The sequence below is a fragment of the Schistocerca americana genome, chromosome 2, assembly GCF_021461395.2.
Source record: "Schistocerca americana isolate TAMUIC-IGC-003095 chromosome 2, iqSchAmer2.1, whole genome shotgun sequence".
Taxonomy (NCBI): domain Eukaryota; kingdom Metazoa; phylum Arthropoda; class Insecta; order Orthoptera; family Acrididae; genus Schistocerca; species Schistocerca americana.
In genome coordinates, this window is record NC_060120.1 from 841,441,070 (window position 1) to 841,464,672 (window position 23,603).

The following is a 23,603-nucleotide window of genomic DNA, read 5'->3' on the forward strand; positions in this document are numbered from 1 at the left end:
CACATGTCGTCCCGGTGTGAGGCTGAGCCCCTTTGTGGCGACTGTGGACGTCCTCTTCGTGAGGAACATACTTGCACCCCACCACCTCGGTGCCCTAATTGTCCTGGCGTCCACTCGCCTAGGTCCCCAGACTGCCCCGCCTATCAGAAGGAGAAAAAGATACAAGAAATCAAAACTTTGGATCGGCTCTCTTATTCTGAGGCCAGGAAGAAGTATGACCGCCTTCATCCCGTGTCACTGGCCACTTCGTTTGCCTCAGTTGTGTCCACTCCTTCCGCTGTATCCTCACCTCTATCCTGTCCCCCCTCCGCCTCCTCTGCCCGTCAGGGGGCTCTGCCTCCGCCTCCCAAATCCCTCCCTTCCAACTCCTCCCCCCCCGCGGCCCCCACCCCCCCTGCCCCAGGGGCCACCCTTCCTCCTCCTCCTCCCCCCACGCCACCTGAGAAGCGATCCTCTTCTCAGGCGTCCATCGGGGAAACGTTGCGGACCCCAGCTTCCGAGGTCCGGCGTTCCAAAACGGACCCCGCGCGTGAGGACCTTCTTCGGGTCCAGCCCACCATCCCTGTGCCTCCTCGGCCTTCCAAGAAGGCCTCCAAGAAGAAATCTCTATCCCCCTCTCCACCCCGGCGCGTTTCATCTGACGCTTCATCCGTGAGTCGCTGCTCCCGGCCGTCCTCAGTTTCGCCGGGACGCTCTGCTGCCAGGCGTTCCGCCGGCCTTTTGTCGGCAAATGATGCGGCCCCTCCTACACAATCAGGGACAGCGGCCGCAGCTGGCGACGAGTCGGTGGAACCGGATCCGCCTGCCGTCAGTTGTAGCGTTGTTGCCTCGCAACCTGGCCCTCCGCGGCCATCGAGGTGACCAGCTCTTCCCCGTCTCGTTCCCCCAACTTTTTGACTAGCAATGGCGTTGTTTCATTGGAACATAAGAGGTATTCGATCTAATCGGGAGGAATTACAACTGCTCCTCCGCCTGCACTGTCCGCTCGTCCTTGGTCTCCAGGAAACCAAGTTGCGCCCGACTGACCGTATTGCCTTTTCCCACTATACCTCGGAGCGGTATGACCTCGCCCCTGTGGACGGTATCCCAGCTCATGGTGGGGTCATGTTGCTCGTTCGGGACGATGTCTATTACCATCCCATCCCATTGACCACCCCACTCCAAGCAATAGCTATCCGCATTACTCTTTCTGCTTTTACTTTTTCAGTTTGTACCGTCTACTCTCCACCGTCATCTGCTGTTAGTCGGGCTGACATGATGCACCTGATCGATCAGCTTCCCCCGCCGTTCTTATTGTTTGGCGACTTCAATGCCCATCATCCCCTTTGGGGCTCTCCTGCATCCTGTCAAAGAGGTTCACTCTTGGCGGATGTCTTCAACCATCTCAATCTTGTCTGCCTCAATACCGGCGCCCCGACTTTCCTCTCGGACTCTACTCATACCTACTCCCACTTGGACCTCTCGATCTGTTCTACCACTCTTGCCCGTCGGTTCGAGTGGTATGTCCTTTCTGACACCTATTCGAGCGACCACTTCCCCTGTGTCGTTCGTCTCCTGCACCACACCCCATCCCCACGTCCTTCGCGCTGGAACATACTGAAAGCTGACTGGGGACTTTACTCCTCCCTGGCGACCTTTCCGGACCGCGATTTTTCCAGTTGTGACAGTCAGGTCGAATACCTCACGGCTGTTATTATCAATGCTGCCGAACGTTCCATACCTCGTACTACTTCTTCTTCACGTCGCGTTTCCGTCCCCTGGTGGAACGAGGCTTGTAGGGACGCTATCCGTGCTCGACGACGTGCTTTACGCACCTTTCGCCGCCATCCTACGTTGGCGAATTGCATTGAATACAAACGACTCCGAGCGCAATGCCGTAGAGTCATCAAAGACAGCAAAAAAGCTTGCTGGGCCTCTTTCACGAGCTCCTTTACCAGTTTTACTCCCTCTTCCGTTGTTTGGGGTAGCCTGCGCCGGCTGTCGGGCATTAAGGCCCACTCCTCAGTACCTGGCCTGACCTCAGGTAATCAGGTCCTTGTTGATCCTGTGGCTGTCTCCAACGCCTTTGGCCGCTTTTTCGCAGAGGTTTCAAGCTCCGCCCATTACCATCCTGCCTTCCTTCCCAGGAAAGAGGCAGACGAGGCTCGGCGGCCTTCCTTCCACTCGCTGAATCTGGAGACTTACAATGCCCCCTTTACTATGCGGGAACTCGAACGTGCGCTTGCACTGTCCCGGTCCTCTGCTCCGGGGCCAGATGCCATTCACGTTCAGATGCTGGCACACCTTTCTCCGGCGGGCAAAAGCTTCCTTCTTCGTACCTACAACCGAAGGTCAGGTCCCCATGCGTTGGCGTGACGCCGTTGTTGTTCCTATACCCAAACCCGGGAAGGATAGACACCTTCCTTCTAGTTACCGCCCCATTTCTCTTACAAGCTGTGTCTGTAAGGTGATGGAGCGCATGGTTAATGCTCGGTTAGTTTGGATTCTTGAATCTCGACGACTACTTACTAATGTCCAATGCGGCTTTCGTCGCCGCCGCTCCGCTGTTGACCACCTTGTGACCTTGTCGACATTCATCGTGAACAACTTTTTGCGAAGGCGCCAAACGGTAGCCGTGTTCTTCGACTTGGAGAAGGCTTATGATACCTGTTGGAGAGGAGGTATCCTCCGCACTATGCACAAGTGGGGCCTACGCGGTCGTCTGCCCCTTTTTATTGATTCCTTTTTAACGGATCGAAAGTTTAGGGTACGTGTGGGTTCCGTATTGTCCGACGTCTTCCTCCAGGAGAACGGAGTGCCTCAGGGCTCCGTCTTGAGCGTAGCCCTTTTTGCCATCGCGATCAATCCAATTATGGATTGCATTCCACCTAATGTCTCAGGCTCTCTCTTTGTCGATGACCTCGCGATCTACTGCAGTGCCCAGAGAACATGCCTCCTGGAGCGCTGCCTCCAGCGTTGTCTAGACAGCCTCTACTCATGGAGCGTGGCAAATGGCTTCCGGTTCTCTGAAGAGAAGACGGTTTGTATCAACTTTTGGCGATATAAAGCGTTCCTTCCGCCATCCTTACATCTCGGTCCCGTTGTTCTCCCATTCGTGGACACAACTAAGTTTCTAGGGCTCACGTTGGACCGGAAACTGTGTTGGTCTCCACATGTCTCTTATTTGGCGGCCCGTTGTACACGTTCCCTTAATGTCCTCAGAGTTCTTAGCGGTTCATCTTGGGGAGCGGATCGCACTGTCCTGCTTCGCTTGTATCGGTCCATAGTCCGATCGAAGCTGGATTATGGGAGCTTCGTCTACTCGTCCGCTCGGCCATCCCTCTTACGCCGGCTCAACTCCATCCACCATCGGGGGATACGTCTTGCGACCGGAGCCTTCTACACTAGTCCTGTCGAGAGTCTTTACGCTGAAGCTGCCGAGTTACCGTTGACCTACCGGCGCGACATACTGCTGTGTCGGTATGCCTGCCGGCTGTTGTCTATGCCTGAACACCCCTCTTACAAGTCCTTCTTCGCCGATTCTCTCGACCGTCAGTACGGGTTATATGTGTCTGCCCTGCTGCCCCCCGGAGTCCGCTTCCGTCGCCTGCTTCGACAATTGGATTTTGCCCTCCCTACCACCTTCAGAGAGGGTGAGAGCCCGACACCACCTTGGCTCCAGGCTCCGGTTCGTATTTATCTCGACCTCAGCTCACTCCCGAAGGAGGGTACTCCGGCTGCAGTGTATTGCTCACGGTTTGTCGAACTTCGTGCTCGACTTGCTGGTCACACCTTTATTTACACCGATGGCTCCAAAACTGACGATGGTGTCGGCTGTGCCTTTGTCGTCGGGACCGCCACCTTTAAATACCGGCTCCTTGACCAATGTTCCAGCTTTACGGCCGAGCTTTTTGCTCTCCATCAGGCCATTCAGTATGCCCGCCGCCACCGCCATTCATCGTATGTCCTCTGCACTGACTCACTCAGTGCTCTTCAGAGCCTTGGGGCTCCCTATCCGGTCCATCCCTTGATTCAACGAATACAGCAGTCCCTCCATTGTTTCGCTGATAATGGCGGTTCTGTCAGCTTTCTGTGGGTCCCCGGACATGTAGGAGTGCCTGGGACTGAGGCTGCGGATGCTGCAGCCAAGGCTGCAGTCCTCCAGCCTCGGCCAGCCTCCCATTGTGTCCCGTCATCTGACGTTTGTGGGGATGTATGTAAGAGGCTTGTGTCCTTGTGGTGGGATGCTTGGTCATCCCTCCAAGGAAACAAGCTCCAGGCAGTAAAACCGCTCCCAACTGCTTGGACAACATCCTCCCGACCATCTCGGCGCGAGGAGGTCCTTCTGACCAGGTTGCGGATTGGGCATTGCCGGTTTAGCCACCGCTACCTGCTCTCTGGTGACCCAGCCCCGCAGTGCCCTTGTGGTCAGGCATTAACGGTGCGCCATGTTTTATTGTCGTGTCCCCGTTTTAGTCAATTTCGTGTTGTCCTGTCCCTGCCATCTACCTTACCGGATGTTTTAGCTGATGACGCTCGAGCAGCTGCTCGTCTTCTGCGTTTTATAACTTTAACTGGCTTGACCAAAGACATTTAACCTTTTTACTTATTTCATCTGCATCTTTGTCAGGTCCTTTTGATGTCCCCCCATCCCCTTGAGTTTTAGCAGGTTCCTTGTGCTCTAACACCAGTGACTGGGCGCTAATGACCTCAGCAGTTGAGCGCCCTTAAACCCTACCAAAAGAAAAAAAAAAAAAATACACTTGTAGTCATTGATGCAACCACTGACTTATGATCACTGATACCCTCTTCTACATTCACGGAGTCGAAAAGTTCCGGTCTATTTGTTGCTATGAGGTCTAAAACGTTAGCTTCACGAGTTGGTTCTCTAACTATCTGCTCGAAGTAATTCTCGGACAAGGCAGTCAGGATAATGTCACAAGAGTCTCGGTTGTTCTGTGGTTTTCCCTGAAAGGGATAATTTGCAAATTATGATGCGGAATCATATGACATTCTAATGGCACTGGAGAGGGTTCACAGACATCACCGTACAAGTTTTCTTATCTGTTCCGACTCTCTTAGTGTACTGCAAGCGCTTCACCAAATGTATCCGGTAGACCCGCTTATTCAGTTCATCCATGACTGCTTACAGCGGCTCCAACGCCGTGGCAAGGAGGTGATCTTTTGCTGGGTACCTGGCCACATTGGAATACAGGGTAACGACATGGCTGATAAAGCTGCCAAGGAAGCATGTTGGGATGGTTCTGTCCATCAATGTCCCATCCCGTTTCACGCCATTATCTCATTTTCTGACAGATGCATCATGTGTCAGTAGGAGACTGAATGGTTGCAGGTGTCGGACAACAAACTGCGGTCGCTCAAACCGACCACAAAAGCTTGGCGGACTTCGTGTCAGCCTCGCCGCTGGAAGGAGGTTTTGCTTACCAGACTGCGCATCGGACATAGCCCTTTCACACATGGCTTCCTCCTCTGGGGGGAGGATCCACCTTTCTGTGAAGTTTGTGGCGTGCCGCTTTCAGTTCAGCATATTGTGGCTACGTGTGTCCTGTATACTGATATTAGGACAGCCCTTGGTCTCACTGGCGATCTGCCCACGGTCCTGGTAGATACCGATACCAGTGTTAACAGAGTGGTGAAATTTTGTGAACTATCGGCCCTCATTCCAACTGGTGGGGAAGGGTGGCAGACTTTAGTACGTTATAAACTGCTCTGCATGTGGGGACAGCCTTCGTTCCCACCCATGAGATTTCATGTTGACTTTTCGACAGGGCGCTGATGACCGTGATGTCGAGCGCCCCTTCAACCCAACGCATCATCATCATCATCATCATCATCATCATCATCATGGAGGGTGGTGTTACTGAGTGGTCGTAATTTCCATGGAGCGGGCTTGCATCCCCTGTTGTTTTGCGTGGCACTATCACAGTACAGGCCTACATTGATGTTTTAAGCACCTTCTTGCTTCCCTATGTTGAAGAGAAATTCGGGAATGGCGATTGCATCTTTCAACACCTTTTCATAATGCACGGCCTGTGGCGGAGTGGTTGAACGACAATGACATTCCTGTAATGGACTGGCCTGCACAGGGTCCTGACCTGAATCCTATAGAACACCTTTAGAATGTTTTGGAACGCCGACTTCGTGCCAGGCCTCACCTACCGACATCGATACCTCTCGTCAGTGCAGCATTCCGAGAAGAATGGGCTGCCATTCCCCAAGAAACCTTCCAGCACCTGACTGAACGTATGTCTGCGAGAGTGGAAGCTGTCATCAAGGCTAAGGGCGGGCCAACACCACACTAAATTCCAGCATTACCGATGGAGGGCGCAACGAAACTGTAGGCAATTTTCTACCAGGTGTTCGGATACATTTGATCAAATAGTGTACCTAACATTTCTTCACCATCTTATCAGATCTTATCAGAAAAGAATAACCATAGAGTAAGCCCAAAAAAATAAAAAATACTAGATCAATGTTCGAAAATGGAGTAATGAAAGAAGTAACAGCCAACAGTATCTTTTTGAGGTTCTCTACTGCACTGACTCATATTGTCGAATCTGTTCTAATTGATTACGTTACAATGACACTGTCTAGGAAACTGTCTCACGCAGAAGTACTTAGATAAACGCAAGGGTTTGAGAACCTGTATAAATTGAAGGAAATTAATCAAACTAACATGTATAAATTTTATCTGCAATGAACGTAGCACCATGCCGTTTACTGGAACACACTTGTAAATTTATCTAGCACTTGCCTCGTAAACACGTGGTCATAAAACCGCAGAAATTCTCTCTACAATACAAGACTTTATAATTCTGTGTCTCGATATTTTTCGACATATAAAAGTGCCTCATATCAAAAGGACATTTACAATTATAAATCTGTTGTACATACCTATGAAAAGTAGCTGTTTCTGCTTTCACAAACTTCTCTTCACATCCGTGGCATCGACAGTACTGCACTACAGCGGTTACAAAAACTCATAGGTGCAGAAAGGTACATCAAAAAAGTCGAATACGTGTAATATTCAAATTTCGCTATCACAGGAAATTGCAGACGAACAGTATCGCCCCAGAATCACATGACTAGCCCAGTTTGATGTTGATAATATGCACAGTGGGCTAAGATCATTCCATAGGTAAACATACTCTATGGACGCAACAACAGATGCTGAGAACACCCAGCAGAATACTGACTTCTTTGTTAATCTTAGATGAACGAGGGGTGCGCTGACATCACAGACATAAGAAGGTCCAACATGATAGTGGGAGCCAGCAATTTCAGCGAGTCCGGCAAGAAGCTCTCACAGGATTTACATCTGCCCACGTCCACTATTTGCAATACTATTGTGAATTTTTAACATGAGGAAAGAGCTAAACACAACCTCCACAATGACAGATCTCGCTCATTAACTGATTGACATCATCGCACTGTAGCAGTGCTGTCCAAATCGCCAAACTATTTGTCATCTATATACCATTGAGTCTGCAGGCTTTCGGGCTTTCGTAGTCGCTGTAAAATCTGAGTCCTCTTCAAACTGCACGATGTCCCAATCTCTGTTTTGAGATTCTCTCCATGATTCCACTGCAGCATCTAGATGGCTGAATGCTGTTGAGATAAAGCGCCGTGTTGAGATATATGTGTCCTGATAGAATTTTTCTGTCGGTGGAGATATTTTCAATTTAAAGGGAAGTTTTTGAACAGTCCGACGGTGTTACTATGTGCTCACATTGGCCGCCAGTAGTGGCTGACATTTTTATGGGGTATTTCGAATAAAAGACATTAAGTAGAGCGAAACTAAACCATCTTGCTGGCTCCTTTATGTGGATGACACGTTTGTTTTATTGCCACACAACAAGAAATAGCGAAGTAAATCCGAATATTTTCTAAATAACATTCATCCAAAAACTTCGGCCTCCCGTTCCTAGGTATGTTAGTCTAGAGGATACGTGACAATACTCTCTCTCACAGTGTTTACAGGAAGCTTACCAACGCAAATAAGTATTTAGATGTTCCTTCGCTCCTCCATCCAGCCCAGAAACAAGCAGCTCTGGACATTTCGTCTTCATATGCGTTCAGGATCAATGACAATAAGACCTTGCGATGAAAGTTAGATTTCCTGAGTGAAGCATTGATGGCTCACTGCTATGATGATCATTTCATAACCAGCCGGAGTGGCCGAGCGGTTCTAGACGCTACATTCTGGAACCGCGTGACCGCTACGGTCGCAGGTTCGAACCCTGCCTCGGGCATGGATGTGTTAGATGTCCTTAGGTTAGTTGGGTTTAAGTAGTTCTAAGTTCAAGAGGTCTGATGACCTCAGACGTTAAGTCCCATGTGCTCAGAGCCATTTCAACCATCGTTTCATATAAAGGCCCTTCAAGCGAAGGGGTAACAATAATGCAAACAAGAACAAGGAACCCTCCCTCTTACATTGTAAGATTACCGCTCGTTAGTAGTTTAATCGACCTCATAGGCGGAATTATTTGGAAGAATGGTGCAAGTATTAGACTTTTCCGTCAATTCAAAATAAAGTCCTTCTGACCTACAACGGCCGAAACTGACCGCATCCTCTCTGCGGAAGTCTATAAAATGACGTCCGGCTATAGCAAACGGTTTATAGGGGAACAGGGACAATAAGAAAACGTGTTGAAGAGCACGAGCGCTACGCATGTTAACGACAAAATGTAAAATCTGCGGTAGCGGAACACCAAGGAGAATGTGACCAGGTTGTAGATTACTAAGAACGTACTAGTGCTGGCCAAAGAATGTAGTGTTTGTAGAAGGAATGACGAATACAGGATTCCGGCTTCGTGGATGCCGGCGTTCAAGGAAGTAAACGCCCAGCCGCGGCGAGCGATAAATATCAGGAAGCGCCTGCGACGGTTCGACGGCAGTTATATTTTGGATAACATTCCCTCTCCCTTTCAACATGTGCTTTTAGTACTTGCCCATGACGAAGGCCCAACAACGACAGCGTGGAGGTTTTTACCCAGTACTTCCACTAACGTGAATTCTTTACAGACGAATGGAAAAACTGGTAGAAGCCGACCTCGGGGAAGATCAGTTTGGATTCCGTAGAAATGTTGGAACACGTGAGGCAATACTGACCCTACGACTTTTCTTAGAAGAAAGATTAAGGAAAGGCAAACCTACATTTCTAGCATTTGTAGACTTAGAGAAAGCTTTTGACAATGTTGACTGCAATACTCTCTTTCAAATTCTGAAGGTGGCAGGGGTAAAATACAGGGAGCGAAAGGTTATTTACAATTTGTACAGAAAGCAGTCGAGGGACATGAAAGGGAAGCAGTGGTTGGGAAGGGAATGAGACAGGGTTGTGGCCTCTCCCCGTTGCTATTCAATCTGTATATTGAGCAAGCAGTAAAGGAAACGAAAGAAAAGTTCGGAGTAAGTATTAAAATCCATGGAGAAGAAATAAAAACTTTGAGGTTCGCCGATGACATTGTAATTCTGTCAGAGACAGCAAAGGACTTGAAAGAGCAGTTGAACGGAAAGGGCAGTGTCTTGAAAGGAGGGTATAAGATGAACATCAACAAAAGCAAAACGAGGAATATGGAATGTAGTCGAATTAAGCCGGGTGATGCTGCGGGAATTAGATTAGTAAATGAGACACTTAAAGTAGTAAAGGAATTTTGCTATTTGGGGAGCAAAATAACTGATGATGGTCGAAGTAGAGAGGATATAAAATGTAGACTGGCAATGGAAAGGAAAGCGTTTCTGAAGAAGAGAGATTTGTTAACATCCAGTATTGTTTTAAGTGTCAGGAAGTCGTTTCTGAAAGTATTTGTATGGAGTGTAGCCATGTATGGAAGTGAAACATGGACGATAAATAGTTTAGACAAGAAGAGAATAGAAGCTTCCGAAATGTGGTGCTACAGAAGAATGCTGAAGATTAGATGGGTAGATCACATAACTAATGAGGAGGTATTGAATAGAATTGGGGAGAAGAGGAGTTTGTGGCACAACTTGACTAGAAGAAGGGATCGGTTGGTAGGACATGTTCTGAGGCGTCAAGGGATCACCAATTTAGTACTGGAGGGCAGCGTGGAGGGTAAAAATCGTAGTGGGAGACCGAGAGATGAATGTACTAAGCAGATTCAGAAGGATGTAGGCTGCAGTACGTACTGGGAGATGAAGAAGCTTGCACAGGATAGAGTAGCATGGAGAGCTGCATCAAACCAGTCTCAGGACTGAAGACCACAACAACAACAAATTCCACTTCCCCGAAAAACGAAGGGGAAACAGTATTTTATGAGTGGAAGCAACATTATTTTTCGACAGTATTCAAGCGACCAGTAGAATCCTGAAGAAGAGGCCAGCATAGGGATCTAAACGTCGAACATCGAAGAAGTTTGAAGAGCAACGTGCTGCGGCGTATCAACTCAGAGTATTTTACCAACTACTTATAAAGCATAGGTGAGGAGTTGTATTGTACGTCTGGTACAGAAGACACTCGGAGATTTGTTGAGTGGAGAAAGGACACTGCTGCTCATGATCATGATGCTGACCGTACAGGTAGACCATTGATCGAAAGAACGATGTGTGGAGCGATGGGCGGAGGTTTGCGTGAGATAATTAGAACCGATACATGATGTTGCACTCAGCAGGCCATGTATCGAGCTGCCGCATACGAGGTGAGCGCAGTTTATCTGTCGTGTTTTGGCGAATGTCGCAGTCGGTGCAGTGGTGCTACTCTGGGTATGTTATTTCCACCTTGAGGTCAGACTGTTGGTTACGACGGCCTGCATAATGAACGCAGTGTCCATGAAAATATTTCAGATAGTGGCATATTCCACTTGCTAAGGAAACAGTTTACAGTCGTATATGGCCTGTATGGAGCAACAACGTGTGGGTGTAACGTACCGTCACAATCAAATCACTGAAGATGGAGCTCTGTCTCGAATTGGATACGGATGGTACGGAAAATAGTCGTGCCATGCTTAAAGTAACCAATCTCTTTTTTCCTTTTTTTCATCAGTCCTGTGATTCTGATTTGATGTGTCAGTCCAATTTATATCGTCTCCTACGGTTCTTTGCCCCTCTAAAACTTTCTCTAGTATCATGGAAATTTTATTCTCTGATGTCTTGACACATGTTCCTTCTTCTTGTCAGTGTTTTTCACATATTCCTTCCCTCCACGATACTACTGAGACACTCCTCATTTTATCTGATTTTCGAAATCTTCCTATAACATCATACGTTAAATCATTCGATGTTCTTCTTTTACGGTTTTCCAACAGTTCACAATCCACTTCCATACGATTCTGTGCTCGAGACAGTCTCAGAAATGTCTCCCTCAAATCGAAATGGCTCAAATGGCTCTGAGCATTATAGGACTTGACATCTGAGGTCAAAGTCCCCTAGAACTTAGAACTACTTAAACCTAACTAATCTAAGGACATCACACACATCCATGCCCGAGGCAGGATTCGAACCTGCGACCGTAGCGGTCGCGCGGTTCCAGACTGAAGCGCCTAGAACCGCTCTCAAATCAAAGCCAATGTTTGTTTCTAGTAGACTTCTTTCACCCATTAATGCCCTCTTTCCGTATACTAATCCGCTTTTTATATTGTCCTTGCTTCGTCCATTACGTGTCACTTTGGTTGCAAGGTAGCAGAATTCCGTCACTTGGACTACTTCGAAGTCCCCAGTTTTTCCGCTACTCCCCATTGCCTGCTTCTTCGGTTTCCTTTCAGTCCATACTCTTGAGTTCAGTAGACTGTACATTCCATTCAGTGGGTTCCGTAATTCATGCTCGATTTCACTTAGGATAGCAAATGCCACCAGCGAATGTCGTCATTGATATCCTTCCACCATGAATTTTACTCTCACTCCTGAGCCTCTCTTTTTATCTGGGTGATTGTGTCTTCGATGTACACCGAAAATCGAATTTGTCTATATTCTTGTTGAAACATACCGTTTTTTAGAAAAATAACTACCGCAACCAACCGATGCTACAGTTCTTCCCGGAGGTATTCTACAGGGTTTCGGTTGAATAGTTGATAAAGTTTTTAATGTTCAAATGTGTGTGAAATCTTATGGGACTTAACTGCTAAGGTCATCAGTCCCTAAGCTTACACACTACTTAACCTAAATTATCCTAAGGACAAACACACACACACACACACACACACACACACACACACACACACATGCCCGAGGGAGGACTCGAACCTCCGCCGGGACCAGCCGCACAGTCTGACTGCAGCGTCTTAGACCGCTCGGCTAATGCCGCGCGGCTAAAGTTTTTTGAACAGACTGAACAGTAGGGGAGAAAGACTGCGTCCCCGCATCACACTCCTTTCTTATCCAAGCTCGTCTTTGTTGGTCTTAAATTGTTCTTGTTAGTTGTTGGTTCTCATACATATTGCCTGTAGCTTGCACCATTTTTGTAAAAATTTTGAACGTCTTGCACCGTTGTTAAAATGCTAAGTTCCACATGGAGAGACGTCTATGGAGAGTCTCTCCGGAAATTCATGATGAAACATATGTTATATCAACGACATTTATTGATCATAAACATCAGCACTTGCGTGTAGCATTTGCAATGAATATCAAATAAAAGGATTAGATGCTTAATCTAAACTCCGAACAGGCCCGGTAAGGACCAACGGTACCGACCGACCAGCGTGTCATCTTCTGCCGCTAATCGTCACTGGAAGAGGATTTAGAGGGGCATTTGGTCAGCACACCGCTCTCCCAGCCGTTGACAGTTTTCGAGACGGGAACCGCTACTTCTTAGTCACGTAGGTGCTCAGTTGGTCTCACAAGGGCTGAGTGCACCCTGCTTGCCAACGGCGCTCGGCAGACTCGGACGGTGACCCATCCAGGTGCTAGCCAAGCCCAACAGCGCTTAACTTCGGTGATCTGACGGGAACCGGTGTTACCACTGCGGCAGGGCCGTTGGCAGACGCACCATGTGCAGGAATAGAATTTATGTACATTGTAGCTCACAAAATATTATGTTCTGGACGACAGCAAGGGTGATTGCTTCCTGAAATTTATTCTAATACACGTATACGTTACTCACAGAATAATTAAAAGTAAAAAATAAATATGCTAACTGAATTAACAATTAACTCAGGGTTGCAGATAAATTGTTCTGCGAGCGGTTTAGTTCTTGTCATCACCAGGCACTTAATGACCGGTTGGTTGATAAAGGCGGCACACGTGAGCCGGCAAGCAGTGTATCTGGGTGCTGGTTGTGTTGTGTGGCAAAAGAGCAGAAATGCCGGGAGTGTAGCCGCAGGCATAGCTGAACCATCATAAGGGTCAGTCGGCAAATCGGAACCGAAGTACTGAGGAACCTCTGATACAGTGTGCCCAGCGATTGAGTCCTTGATATTAACATTAAATAACTCTGAAAAGTAAGATCGAAAGAGGAGGGCGACAAAAGATACGTTTATTGCAAAAGCTGTAAGAAATTTATACAGAAGTTTCGAGACAGTTCGAAAAGCTGCTAAGAGATGGCGCTGTACTCTGAGCAGCTCGTACATTATCAGTGAGCATAATTAAACTCGTCCTCTGCAAGCAGTCTTTTCAGTCACACCAAAATCTGTTCGAAATGATCAACACTCGCAGTATGGAGGTGACTCAAGTGAACAATGAAATTTGCCATCATATCCTGTAGAGCGTCAACGGAAATGGATTCAAATGCCACACAGGTCGCAGATTGAGACTCCTCCAGCGTGGTGGGATGGTTCCGATGGACGGTGTGTAAGTAGGCTGTTTAGGTTTTTATATTGGTAACGCCACGTAGTGCTCTGCATGAAAATCGCTGACTGCGCTGTGTGCAGTCTGTGGCTGGTTGCACTCATTGTGCAAAGATTCGCTTGTGTAGTGTTGGGCTGTTGGATGTGAAAAGCGCGTAGCGTTGGGCAGTTGGAGGTGAGCCGCCAGCAGTAGTGGATGTGGAAAGAGAGATGCAAGAGTTTTGAGAGCGGACGATCTGGACGTGTGTCCGTCAGAAAAAGGAAATTTGTAAGAATGGATGTCATGAACTGATATATATTATGACTTTTGACCACTATTAAGGTAAATACATTGTTTGTTCTCTATCAAAATCTTTCATTTGCTAACTATGCCTATCAGTAGGTAGTGCCTTCATTAGTTTGAATCTTTTATTTAGCTGGCAGTATTGGTGCTCGCTGTATTGCAGTAGTTAGAGTAACGAAGATTTTTTTATGGTAAATGATTCTGAAAGGTATAGGTTATTGTTAGTCAGGGCCATTCTTTTGTCGGGGTTATTGAAAGTCAGATTGCGTTGCGCTAAAAAGATATTGTCAGTTTAGTGATGATCAGAATAAGTAAAGAGAGAACTGTCTGAGTACGTTCAGTTTGCTCAGTTGTTTGAAACTCAAATAACGTAGAGGTTTACCAGCACAGTCATGCTTAATTTTCAAAGGGGAAGTTTCAAGTGTCTTTCAATGTGCCCCACAAAAATTAGTCACAAGGAGTGAGATGGGGCGAATATAGAGGCCAATTTGCAATAATCCAACATAATGACTCTGTTCGCAAAGTATTCATCAAGAAAGAGAAAAATCTGTTGGGGACGATGTTGTCTGGCCCCATCTTGCATGAACCACTCGGTGCATCGTCGATCCTCCAAAACTGCAACGTAGCGTTCACTAGTGATCGTTTCTCGCATGAGAAAAGGGGCAGTAATACCTCTGTTTCATAACGCAGCCCAAACAGTAGCTTTTGGAATGTACGATGGTTTCGTTTCACAAAAATGGGGATTTTTTGGAACTCTGAAATCGCCAGTTTTTTATTCATGAATCCATTCCTGTGGAAGTACTGTAACCAACTCTCCCACTTTTGCCGGGATCTCCTGTATGATAGAAACTTTTTAAATCCTCCCGACTCCCTTACTGTTTCTCTCGTTTATTTCGTCAGTGAGCACTATTATAGACACTAATCCCGCAAATTACTATCGATAGTTCAAATTCCCTTACCGACAGATCTAAAGAAGTCTTATTATAATAATCGATACTATTGTCGACATATAGTATTTTTTTCATTCATGCTTCTACATAAATAAGGCGGTTCGGTCAATGGAATGCGGAGAGGAGAGAGAGAATGACTGATCTACTCGTCTGCAGGTGTCCTGAGAGGGGGAATGTTTACTTTTTTCACGGTCATTCGGTCTACTGGCAACCCACGGGTCCGCTCGCATAGTACTTATCAGCAGCTGTGGTATAAATTGTTATATACTAGCCAGTAATGCCACCCGAGCCCGCTGCCAAAAGGTTGGCAGCATCAAAGTCCGGACGCCGTCCGCATAAGCAGCGCCAGCGAGAGAGGAAATCGCCGCAAGTCTGCGCGCGCCGCCGGCTGGCTTCTGGTTTCTTAAGCGCTGGAGTCGCGAGCGCTAGGGCAGTTCTGTATTCGCCGCTCAGTTGTATACTCGCCACCGAATTGTGTACTTGCTAGTCAGTTGTGTGTTCATCGCAGCCGAGTTGTTGTTTGTCGTCAGCCGACGCTGACCTAGCCGCTCCGACTCGAACTAGACAGATTTCTGTAGACACGGAGTTCACTACTGTGTTTCTGTATCATCGTTAATAAAGATAAGTACCGACTTTTATTTAATCAGAGTGTTTGGGTTTTCATCCTTCTGTTCACTGTTCCAGCGGACCGGTCGGCCCGCTATTAAAAGTGTGGCGGTGACTTCGTAAGCCGTTTCTACAGCGAATTGTTTGTCCCTACGAACGCCGCCACAAAATAAATAACAGACGGAAGTAACAAGGACTTCCTAAAGCGGATTACAGAGACGTTTATGTTTAATCGCACTAGTTACATTATTTTCTCAATCGTCTCTCACAACATAACATTTCGCAACGCTTCGAATGGGCCAGCACTGAAATCTCCATTGTCACCCATTCGAAGAAAATATATCGTAGGTGTGCATTTGAAATTTATTGCGACTGAATCTCCCTTAAAGTCATTGTCAGATCATGGTCACCTGAATTAAAATCATGACCAACTGTTGGTCACCGTAGGTGGAAGTGAGCTTCGTCTGTGAACCAGATGCAGCCAATGTGAGAATGTGGTTCGCAAAGTCAGCCCTTTATCGCACAGCACGTGTAGGTATAGCCTCATGGCTTTGGATTCCGAATGGAAACATGTGTACACTCTGTCACAGTATTTTCTGCGCACTGGAACGCTTCAAACTAGTCGGTGTTGCAATTCTTCAATAGATTTCCTTGAATTCTTCTGAATGATTTCAGAAACCGTGGCGACATTTTCAGGAATACCTACTGCTTGCCTGGAGCCAACATTTCCGCCTAGATCATCAGCCACGCTGCCTGTCCGATGGAATTTGGTGAACAACTTGCGAAAGGTTTTCGCGTCGGCTCCTTTTGGAACATTAAATCGTGTATGAAAACTGTGACTTTGTAGTCGTAGGATTGCGTTCTAACTTGTGATATTCCAGTACCAGGAAAACTCGTTGTTAAATGGAATACATGATTTTAACCTCTCCTTCTGTACGCTAACTCCTTACAAGTTAGACAATCCTCCCTTACAATAAACATATAGTTTTTCGCACTCGCCTATCGATTTTAATTTTCAAGATATTTAATTTTGAAATCAGGGACACCTTCGCTGGACACCTTGTAAGTGGCAGATCTCACCTGAGAGCTAGCAGCGAAATACGTTTTTTTTTACGTGTCAGCTAGCATCAAAGGGTCTGATATTAAGAGGAACTCTGCCCTACTAGTATGCAAATTTTTTTCTGAGTGGTCTTTATCTCTGCAGAGATGGGATCCATTGTCTCACCAGTGAAATTATTTGGTAGCCCTTTGCTCATGTTATGTAATGCCCTTCTTCGCCATGCTGAAGTAAACATGCACTTGTCAAAGTGGTAATTTTTAAGAGCATTCTTTAGTAATGTTCAGTTTTCCGACATCAGCAAACCTCCGTGTAGTGTAAGTCATAAAGTCTCTAGTATGTCACTTCCTCTGTGCCATTATCTTCTACACACTAAGTGTTTGTCCAGACCTACAGTGGTGGTGATGTGTCTACCTCGAAAATTGTCTAGCAAATAGCTCCTTCTGTCTTGTCTCCAAGTCAATCCCCTTCCCACTCACACAGACGCTACACCACCCCAGTGTTGGCCTTTACTGAGTTAGGGAAACCGTGGAAAACCTAAATATGGTTTACGAACCGGTTTTCTCAAATGTGTAGTGAATTCACTACTGTCGCTCGGTTGTATGCATGCTGATATCTACAAATCACATATCACTGATCGTGGTTTGAAGAAAATCAGGTGGTTTTTCTGGCCTGCGCCTGATCAGATATTCAACCTAAACCTTTATAATATACTTGGGAAGAACTACAGCATCAGTTGGGTGCCGTAGCTATTTGTTAAAAAGCGCTGTGCTTCAACAAGAATATAAACACATTCCATTTTTGGTGTATTAAAACTTAGTGAAAAGCCTTCCCCGAACATAAAACGCTATGATAGTAGCAAAAGGAATTCCTGCAAGCTGTTAATTATATGGCTACTGCACAGCTTATAACAAGCAGCTGCACTAATATTTATTAATTGTAACATGTTTTCCGTTTCAAATGACACTAAAATATCTCTTCTTTAGAAAGATCTGTAACAAAGTTCATTTGGATAAATGTTATCCTTACTAAGTTACAAGGAAGGGCACTACGAAGAAGCCTCCAGTGACGAAATAAATACGTCTGTTCTTGAGCAATAGGGAGGAGAAATACCCAAGTAAAGGAAGGATAACGCCAACATAAATCACCTAGGAATGAAATCAAAAGGAAGTGTGGGAAAGTTAGAGCGAAATGTCTGCGGGAAAAATGTGAAGAAATTGAAAAAGAATAGATTGTCGGAAGGACAGATTCAGCATACAGAAAAATTAAAACAACTTTACGAGTAATTAAAAGCAAGAGCGTCGACATTAAAAATGCTAAGGAAAAACCGTTGTCAAATGCTGAAGAGAAATAGATGGAAAGAGTGTACTGAGAACTTATATGAGGGGAAGTAACTGACCACTGACGTGATAGAAGAAGAAAGCGGTAGCGTTCTCGCTTCCCACGCCCGGGTTCCCGGGTTCGATTCCCGGCGGGGTCAGGGATTTTCTCTGCCTCGTGATGGCTGGGTGTTGTGTGATGTCCTTAGGTTAGTTAGGTTTAAGTAGTTCTAGGGGACTGATGACCATAGATGTTAAGTCCCATAGTGCTCAGAGCCATAGAAGAAGAAATGAGCGTCGATTTGGAAGCGTATTAGAGAGAGTATTTGTAAGAGCTTTCGAAGACTTGCAGACTATCTGAAATTGATGCCAGAAGTCGCAACCCAGTTGATATGTAGAATGTATTGGGCTTGAGACATACCATTAGATTTTCCGAAAAATATCATTTACAGTGTCGAAGATACTAAAGGCAAGGGCATAGGCACAATCAGCTTAACAGCTCATGCATCAGAATTGCTGACAATAATAACATAAGGAAGATTGTTCAAAAATGTTCAAATGTGTGTGAAATCTTATGGGACTTAGCAGCTAAGGTCATCAGTCCCTAAACTTACACGCTACTTAACCTAGATTATCCTGAGGACAAACACACACACCCATGCCCGAGGGAGGACTCGAACCTCCCCCGGGACCAGCCGCACAGTCCATGATGGCATCGCTTTAAACCGCTCGGCTAATCCCGCGCGGCAAGGAAGATTGAAAAGAAAATTGAGGATCTGTGAGGTAACGATCAATTTGACTTTAGGAAAGGTAAAGATAAAGGTGTCAGAGGCAGTTCTGACTTTACACTTAATAATGGGAGCAAAACTTAAGAAAAGTTAAGGCTACTTAGGATTTGTTGCACTACAAAAAGGACTAGACAACTTAAAATGATGCACAATTCCCATAAAAATAAGCATAAACTATAGGTAATGTAGCGTAATATGCAGTACGTACAAAAACAAAAAAATTAAGAATAATTAAGAATGGAAAAAAAAGAAAAAATGCTAGGACTAAAAATGGTGTGCAGCAAGTATACAGTCTTCCTCCCAACAATTCAACTTTTATATCGAGAAACAACGATGTAAATAGGTTTAGGAGTGGGATCAAAATTGTGGGCGAGAGAATATTAATGAAGAGTCGCTAATGTACTTTCCTCATGGAAACTGAGAACGGATTACAGGACCTGTTGAATGGAGTGAAATGTGTAATGGGCAGTGAATGTGGACTGAGAGTAAGCCAAAGGAAGAAGAAAGAAGCAATAGAAATGAAATTATCGACATACTTTGCATCAAAATCGGGGACCAGTTAGTGGACGGTTTTGTACATAGGATGATAGGACATGTCTCGGGACGTCCAGAGCACCACGTGCAGACGACAGGAATTACGGAACGATTTCGTTTCTGAAGAGGGTACAACGCCTCCAGCATCATTTCCTTTCGTCAGTAGCGGAACGGTGACCGCCTGGTTCTATCTTTGCCTAACGTTGCTCGAAATCAGCAAGCTTCAGTGACGCTAGCACGAACCACGGCACGCAGTTTCAGTGGAACAAACGGTCCGACACCTGTGCGTGGTACATCGTATTGTCAAAACACAGCTCTTCTTTGTTCGTGTAATTAGATTGGATTTTTTCTCGAAGCAATACAAATATTACCACTATTTATTAAGGTTAGTGGATGTAGGTAAATCTTAAATATATCGCGGTTTTATACATACACAGATCAAAAAAAGTGTTGCATCACCCCGATTCCCAGAACTCCTGAAAATAGACGTTGATTGTGGATATTGTATCAGAGACACAGTCCCTGTTACTGTTCAGAAATGTCACCAGCCCAAAGATGTAAACTACCATGCATGGGCAGCACCTATTAGACGGAGGAGGTCCGACAGCTGATCAGTTCCAGTCATTCCACCAGGAAGGAGGTACACGGCTCGTGTTGTCCGTAGTTCAACCATGTCTAGAAGGTCAATACTGCGGTTCGATCGCGTCCGCATTGTTACTTTGCGCCAGGAAGGGCTCTCAACAAGGGAAGTGTCCAGGCGTCTCGGAGTGAACCAAAGCAATGTTGTTTGGAATGGAGGAGATACAGAGAGACAGGAACTGTCGATGACATGCCTCGCACAGGTCGCCCAAGGGCTACTACTGCAGTGGATTACCGCTACCTACGGATTATGGCTCGGAGGAACCGTGACAGCAACGCCAGCATGTTGAATAATGCTTTTCGTGCAGCCACAGGACATCGTGTTAAGACTCAAACTATGCGCAATAGCCTGCATGATGCGGAACTTGACTCCCGACGTCCATGGCGAGGTCCATCTTTGCAACTACGACGCCATGCAGCGTGGTACAGACGGGCCCAACAACATGTCGAATGGACCGCTTAGGATTGGCATCACGTTCTCTTCACCGATGAGTGTCGCATATGCCTTCAACCATACAATCGTCGGAGATGTGTTTGGAGGCAACCCGGTCAAGCTGAACGCCTTAGACACACTGTCCAGCGAGTGCAGCAAGGTGGAGGTTCCTTACTGTTTTGGACTGGCATTATGTGGGGCCGACGTACGCCGCTGGTAGTCGTGGAAGGCGCTGTAAGGGCTGTACGATACGTGAATGCCATCCTCCGACCGATAGTGCAACCATATCGGCAGCATATTGCGAGGCATTTGTCTTCATTGACGACAATTCGCGCCCTATCGCGCACGTCTTGTGAAAGACTTCCTTCAGGATAACGACATCGCTCGACTAGAGTGGCCAGCATGTTCTCCAGACATTAATCGTATCGAACATGCCTGGTATAGATTGAAAACGGCTGTTTATGGACGACATGACCCACCAACCACTCTAAGGGATCTATACCGAATCGCCGTTGTGGAGTGGGACAATCTGGGACAACAGTGTCTTGATGAAATTGTCGATTGTATGCCACGACGAATATAGGCACGCATCAGTGCAAGAGGACGTGCTGCTGGGTATTAGAGGTTCCGGTGTGTAAAGCAATCTGGACCACCACCTTGAAAGTCTCTCTGTATGGTGGCACAAAATACAGTGTATGGTTTTCATGAGCAATAAAAAGGGCAGAAATGATGTTTATGTTGAGCTCTGTTCCAATTTTCTGTACAGTTTCCGGAACTCATGGAACCGAAGTGATGCAAAACGGTTTTTGATGTGTGTGTATATAAATTTACAAATGTCAGTACTCAATTTGTCAGAGATTTCTAGCCGCTTCTTGCAGATAAGGTGTTATTAAACTGTTATTTTCGAAGGTGTTAGGACTCATTATCGTTTTAATATTTATTGACAAGGGAATCCGCATTTTTGCACGATTTTCCCAAAGTTTATTGTGGTGGGTACCATATTCAGAACATCCCAAACTGATGTGGTTAATATCACCGTCGATTCTGGATGTTCGTTGCAAGCATGAGAGTATGTCGGTCCGATCCTATGAAGAAACACGTATGACCCCCACCTTAATCAAATAACTGATGTCACATGTCTCCTCGGAAGATTCTCCTGGTTGTACCAAGATTTTGTGGGACTACCGTGCTGCACTGAAGCGAACGAACACCTCCTTCCCTGTATCAGTATTTGCCATTGTAATTCCACTTGCTGATATGCATCTTTTCTTGGAACGCGGAGAGAGAGTCGGAAAGTGGAAGCTGTATAAATAATGGATTGCCTTCTTTGATGCGGCATTTTGCAAGTCCATATACTTCGCCTTTGTGCGGAATAACGGAGTGCTCATCTAGACACATTAGATGAAAGATTTTATTTTCCGTGTTGGCTTTCGTTTCTAATTCCACAACGACATAGACAGAGCTGTTACAAGAGTTCCACTTCCGATGCTCTAATTGCTGCTAAGCACTTGCAGAGTCCATGAGAATTATTTTTTTAATATTTTTTTTTCTCACAAGCATACTTGCTTCTTTATTGTACTTACCTCTTCACTATAAACTCCACTTAACTGAGGTAATGTAATCTTTTTCGGTAAGTGCAACGCACGGCTATAATATGCGCAACCACCTTCCTTGTATGTTTTGGGTCTATCAGTATTATTCGCAGAATATCCGGCCATTCGCTTTTCAGTTACCTGATTACACCATTATTAACGCTAAACTATGTATTAACTTAATTGGGACAAAGGATACTCTTTTAGGGAAGTGGGTGGTCGATAGTGAAAGGCAACAGCAGAGTACGCAGAATTGTTTACTTTGGTTCCTTTAGCATTCCTCGCAAATACCTATATAAATTAAACTTGTTAAGGCACGGGATTCGCGAAGAGTTCAAATGCATGTCTATTGGCCTTCTTTAGGCTTTCCGTAGTTTCCATACATACAGGATGGTTATAATTAAAGTGCAACTACTCACTAAGATCCAGTGTGGCTATAATTATCGTATGGCAGCGAAACTTGATTGACATGCTCACGTGTTGATGCGGAACGGATTTACGATGAAAAAAATAGTACCAATTTTGGCCACCAGGTGAAGGTCTCACGCTGTACAGCATCTCGTCAACGTCTTCTGTGCTCATACTGAACGAACTGTGTAAACGGCGGTTAACAGTAAAATCAACTTTATGATTTTCTCTCTTGTTTCACCTTCTCTGTCCACGTCCTGCTTCTAATCCATTACATATGAAAATATTTCTGTGTGTCTCTTTTGCGTTCACAGCGCCAGATTTGCACGTGGTGGTCAGAATTGGAACTAATTTTTTTTCCAGCGTATATCGGTTCCGCATTGACAGGTTAGAAATCAACCAAGTTTCGCTGTCGAATGATAATTACAGCCCACAATGAACCTCAGAGTAACTGCACTTTAGTTATAGCCAGACGGTAGTATAAAGAGTGTGCCAAATAGTGCCCTTGAAGAGGTCCCATCAATCTTTGTCGAGCTCCAACTTGGGTCAAGCACTAATGACCTAATGACCTCCTCGTCTGTAGGATGTCAAGATCGTCTTTCTTTGTTGGTGAGGATAAATACACAGGGACTAAAATTAATCGCCATCTTCCACTCCCCGAGAAACATGAAGTAAATACTGTGTAACACCGCTTGGTATCGCTTTCCACTCTGCTAGGAAGAGGTTCCACAGGTTTTTTCAGGTATGCCATATCAGCTGAAACCACGCATGCATGATTAGAATCCCGTATAGTTGCCAAACTGCGGATGTGTTGATTGCTAAGTTTCACCCGCTGTCCAGACATGGGAACATGCTCGACAGATTTAGCGGGCCAATTGAAGTGTGATCGACAAAACGGAAACGCATGCATGTAGATTTGTGAACACAGCTGTTGTCGTCTTGGAAAACAGAAGTGCCCACAGCATACTTTTCATGAACTAAATTCCTTGGTCACCAAGAATGGTGAAATGTACATCCATGTTCACCTCCACAGTAACCAGGGTGAGTGCACACAGACCATGGTACGAAAAACATCCCGAAAACATAGCAAAACCAACTCTGGTCTGAACTACACCCTCTACACGCAGTCATTGCGGCGTGGTGCACTGGACACTGAGCATCATTCGAAAAGACAGAAAATCATACAGTTTCGGACCGAACTACATGACTGTAGTCAGCTGCTGTGCATATTCTGTGACACTGAAAACGTGCAGCCTTTTAT

At 45.9% G+C, this 23,603-nt stretch overlaps 1 protein-coding gene and 1 pseudogene across 3 annotated transcripts in view; both read right to left on the reverse strand.

Moving 5' to 3' along the window:
- LOC124595590 overlaps positions 1 to 23,603 on the reverse strand; it is a 477,082-nt gene that overhangs the window by 223,323 nt on the left and 230,156 nt on the right. The gene's annotated exons all lie outside the window — the stretch shown is intronic.
- On the reverse strand, positions 12,811 to 12,929 carry LOC124597385 (annotated as a pseudogene).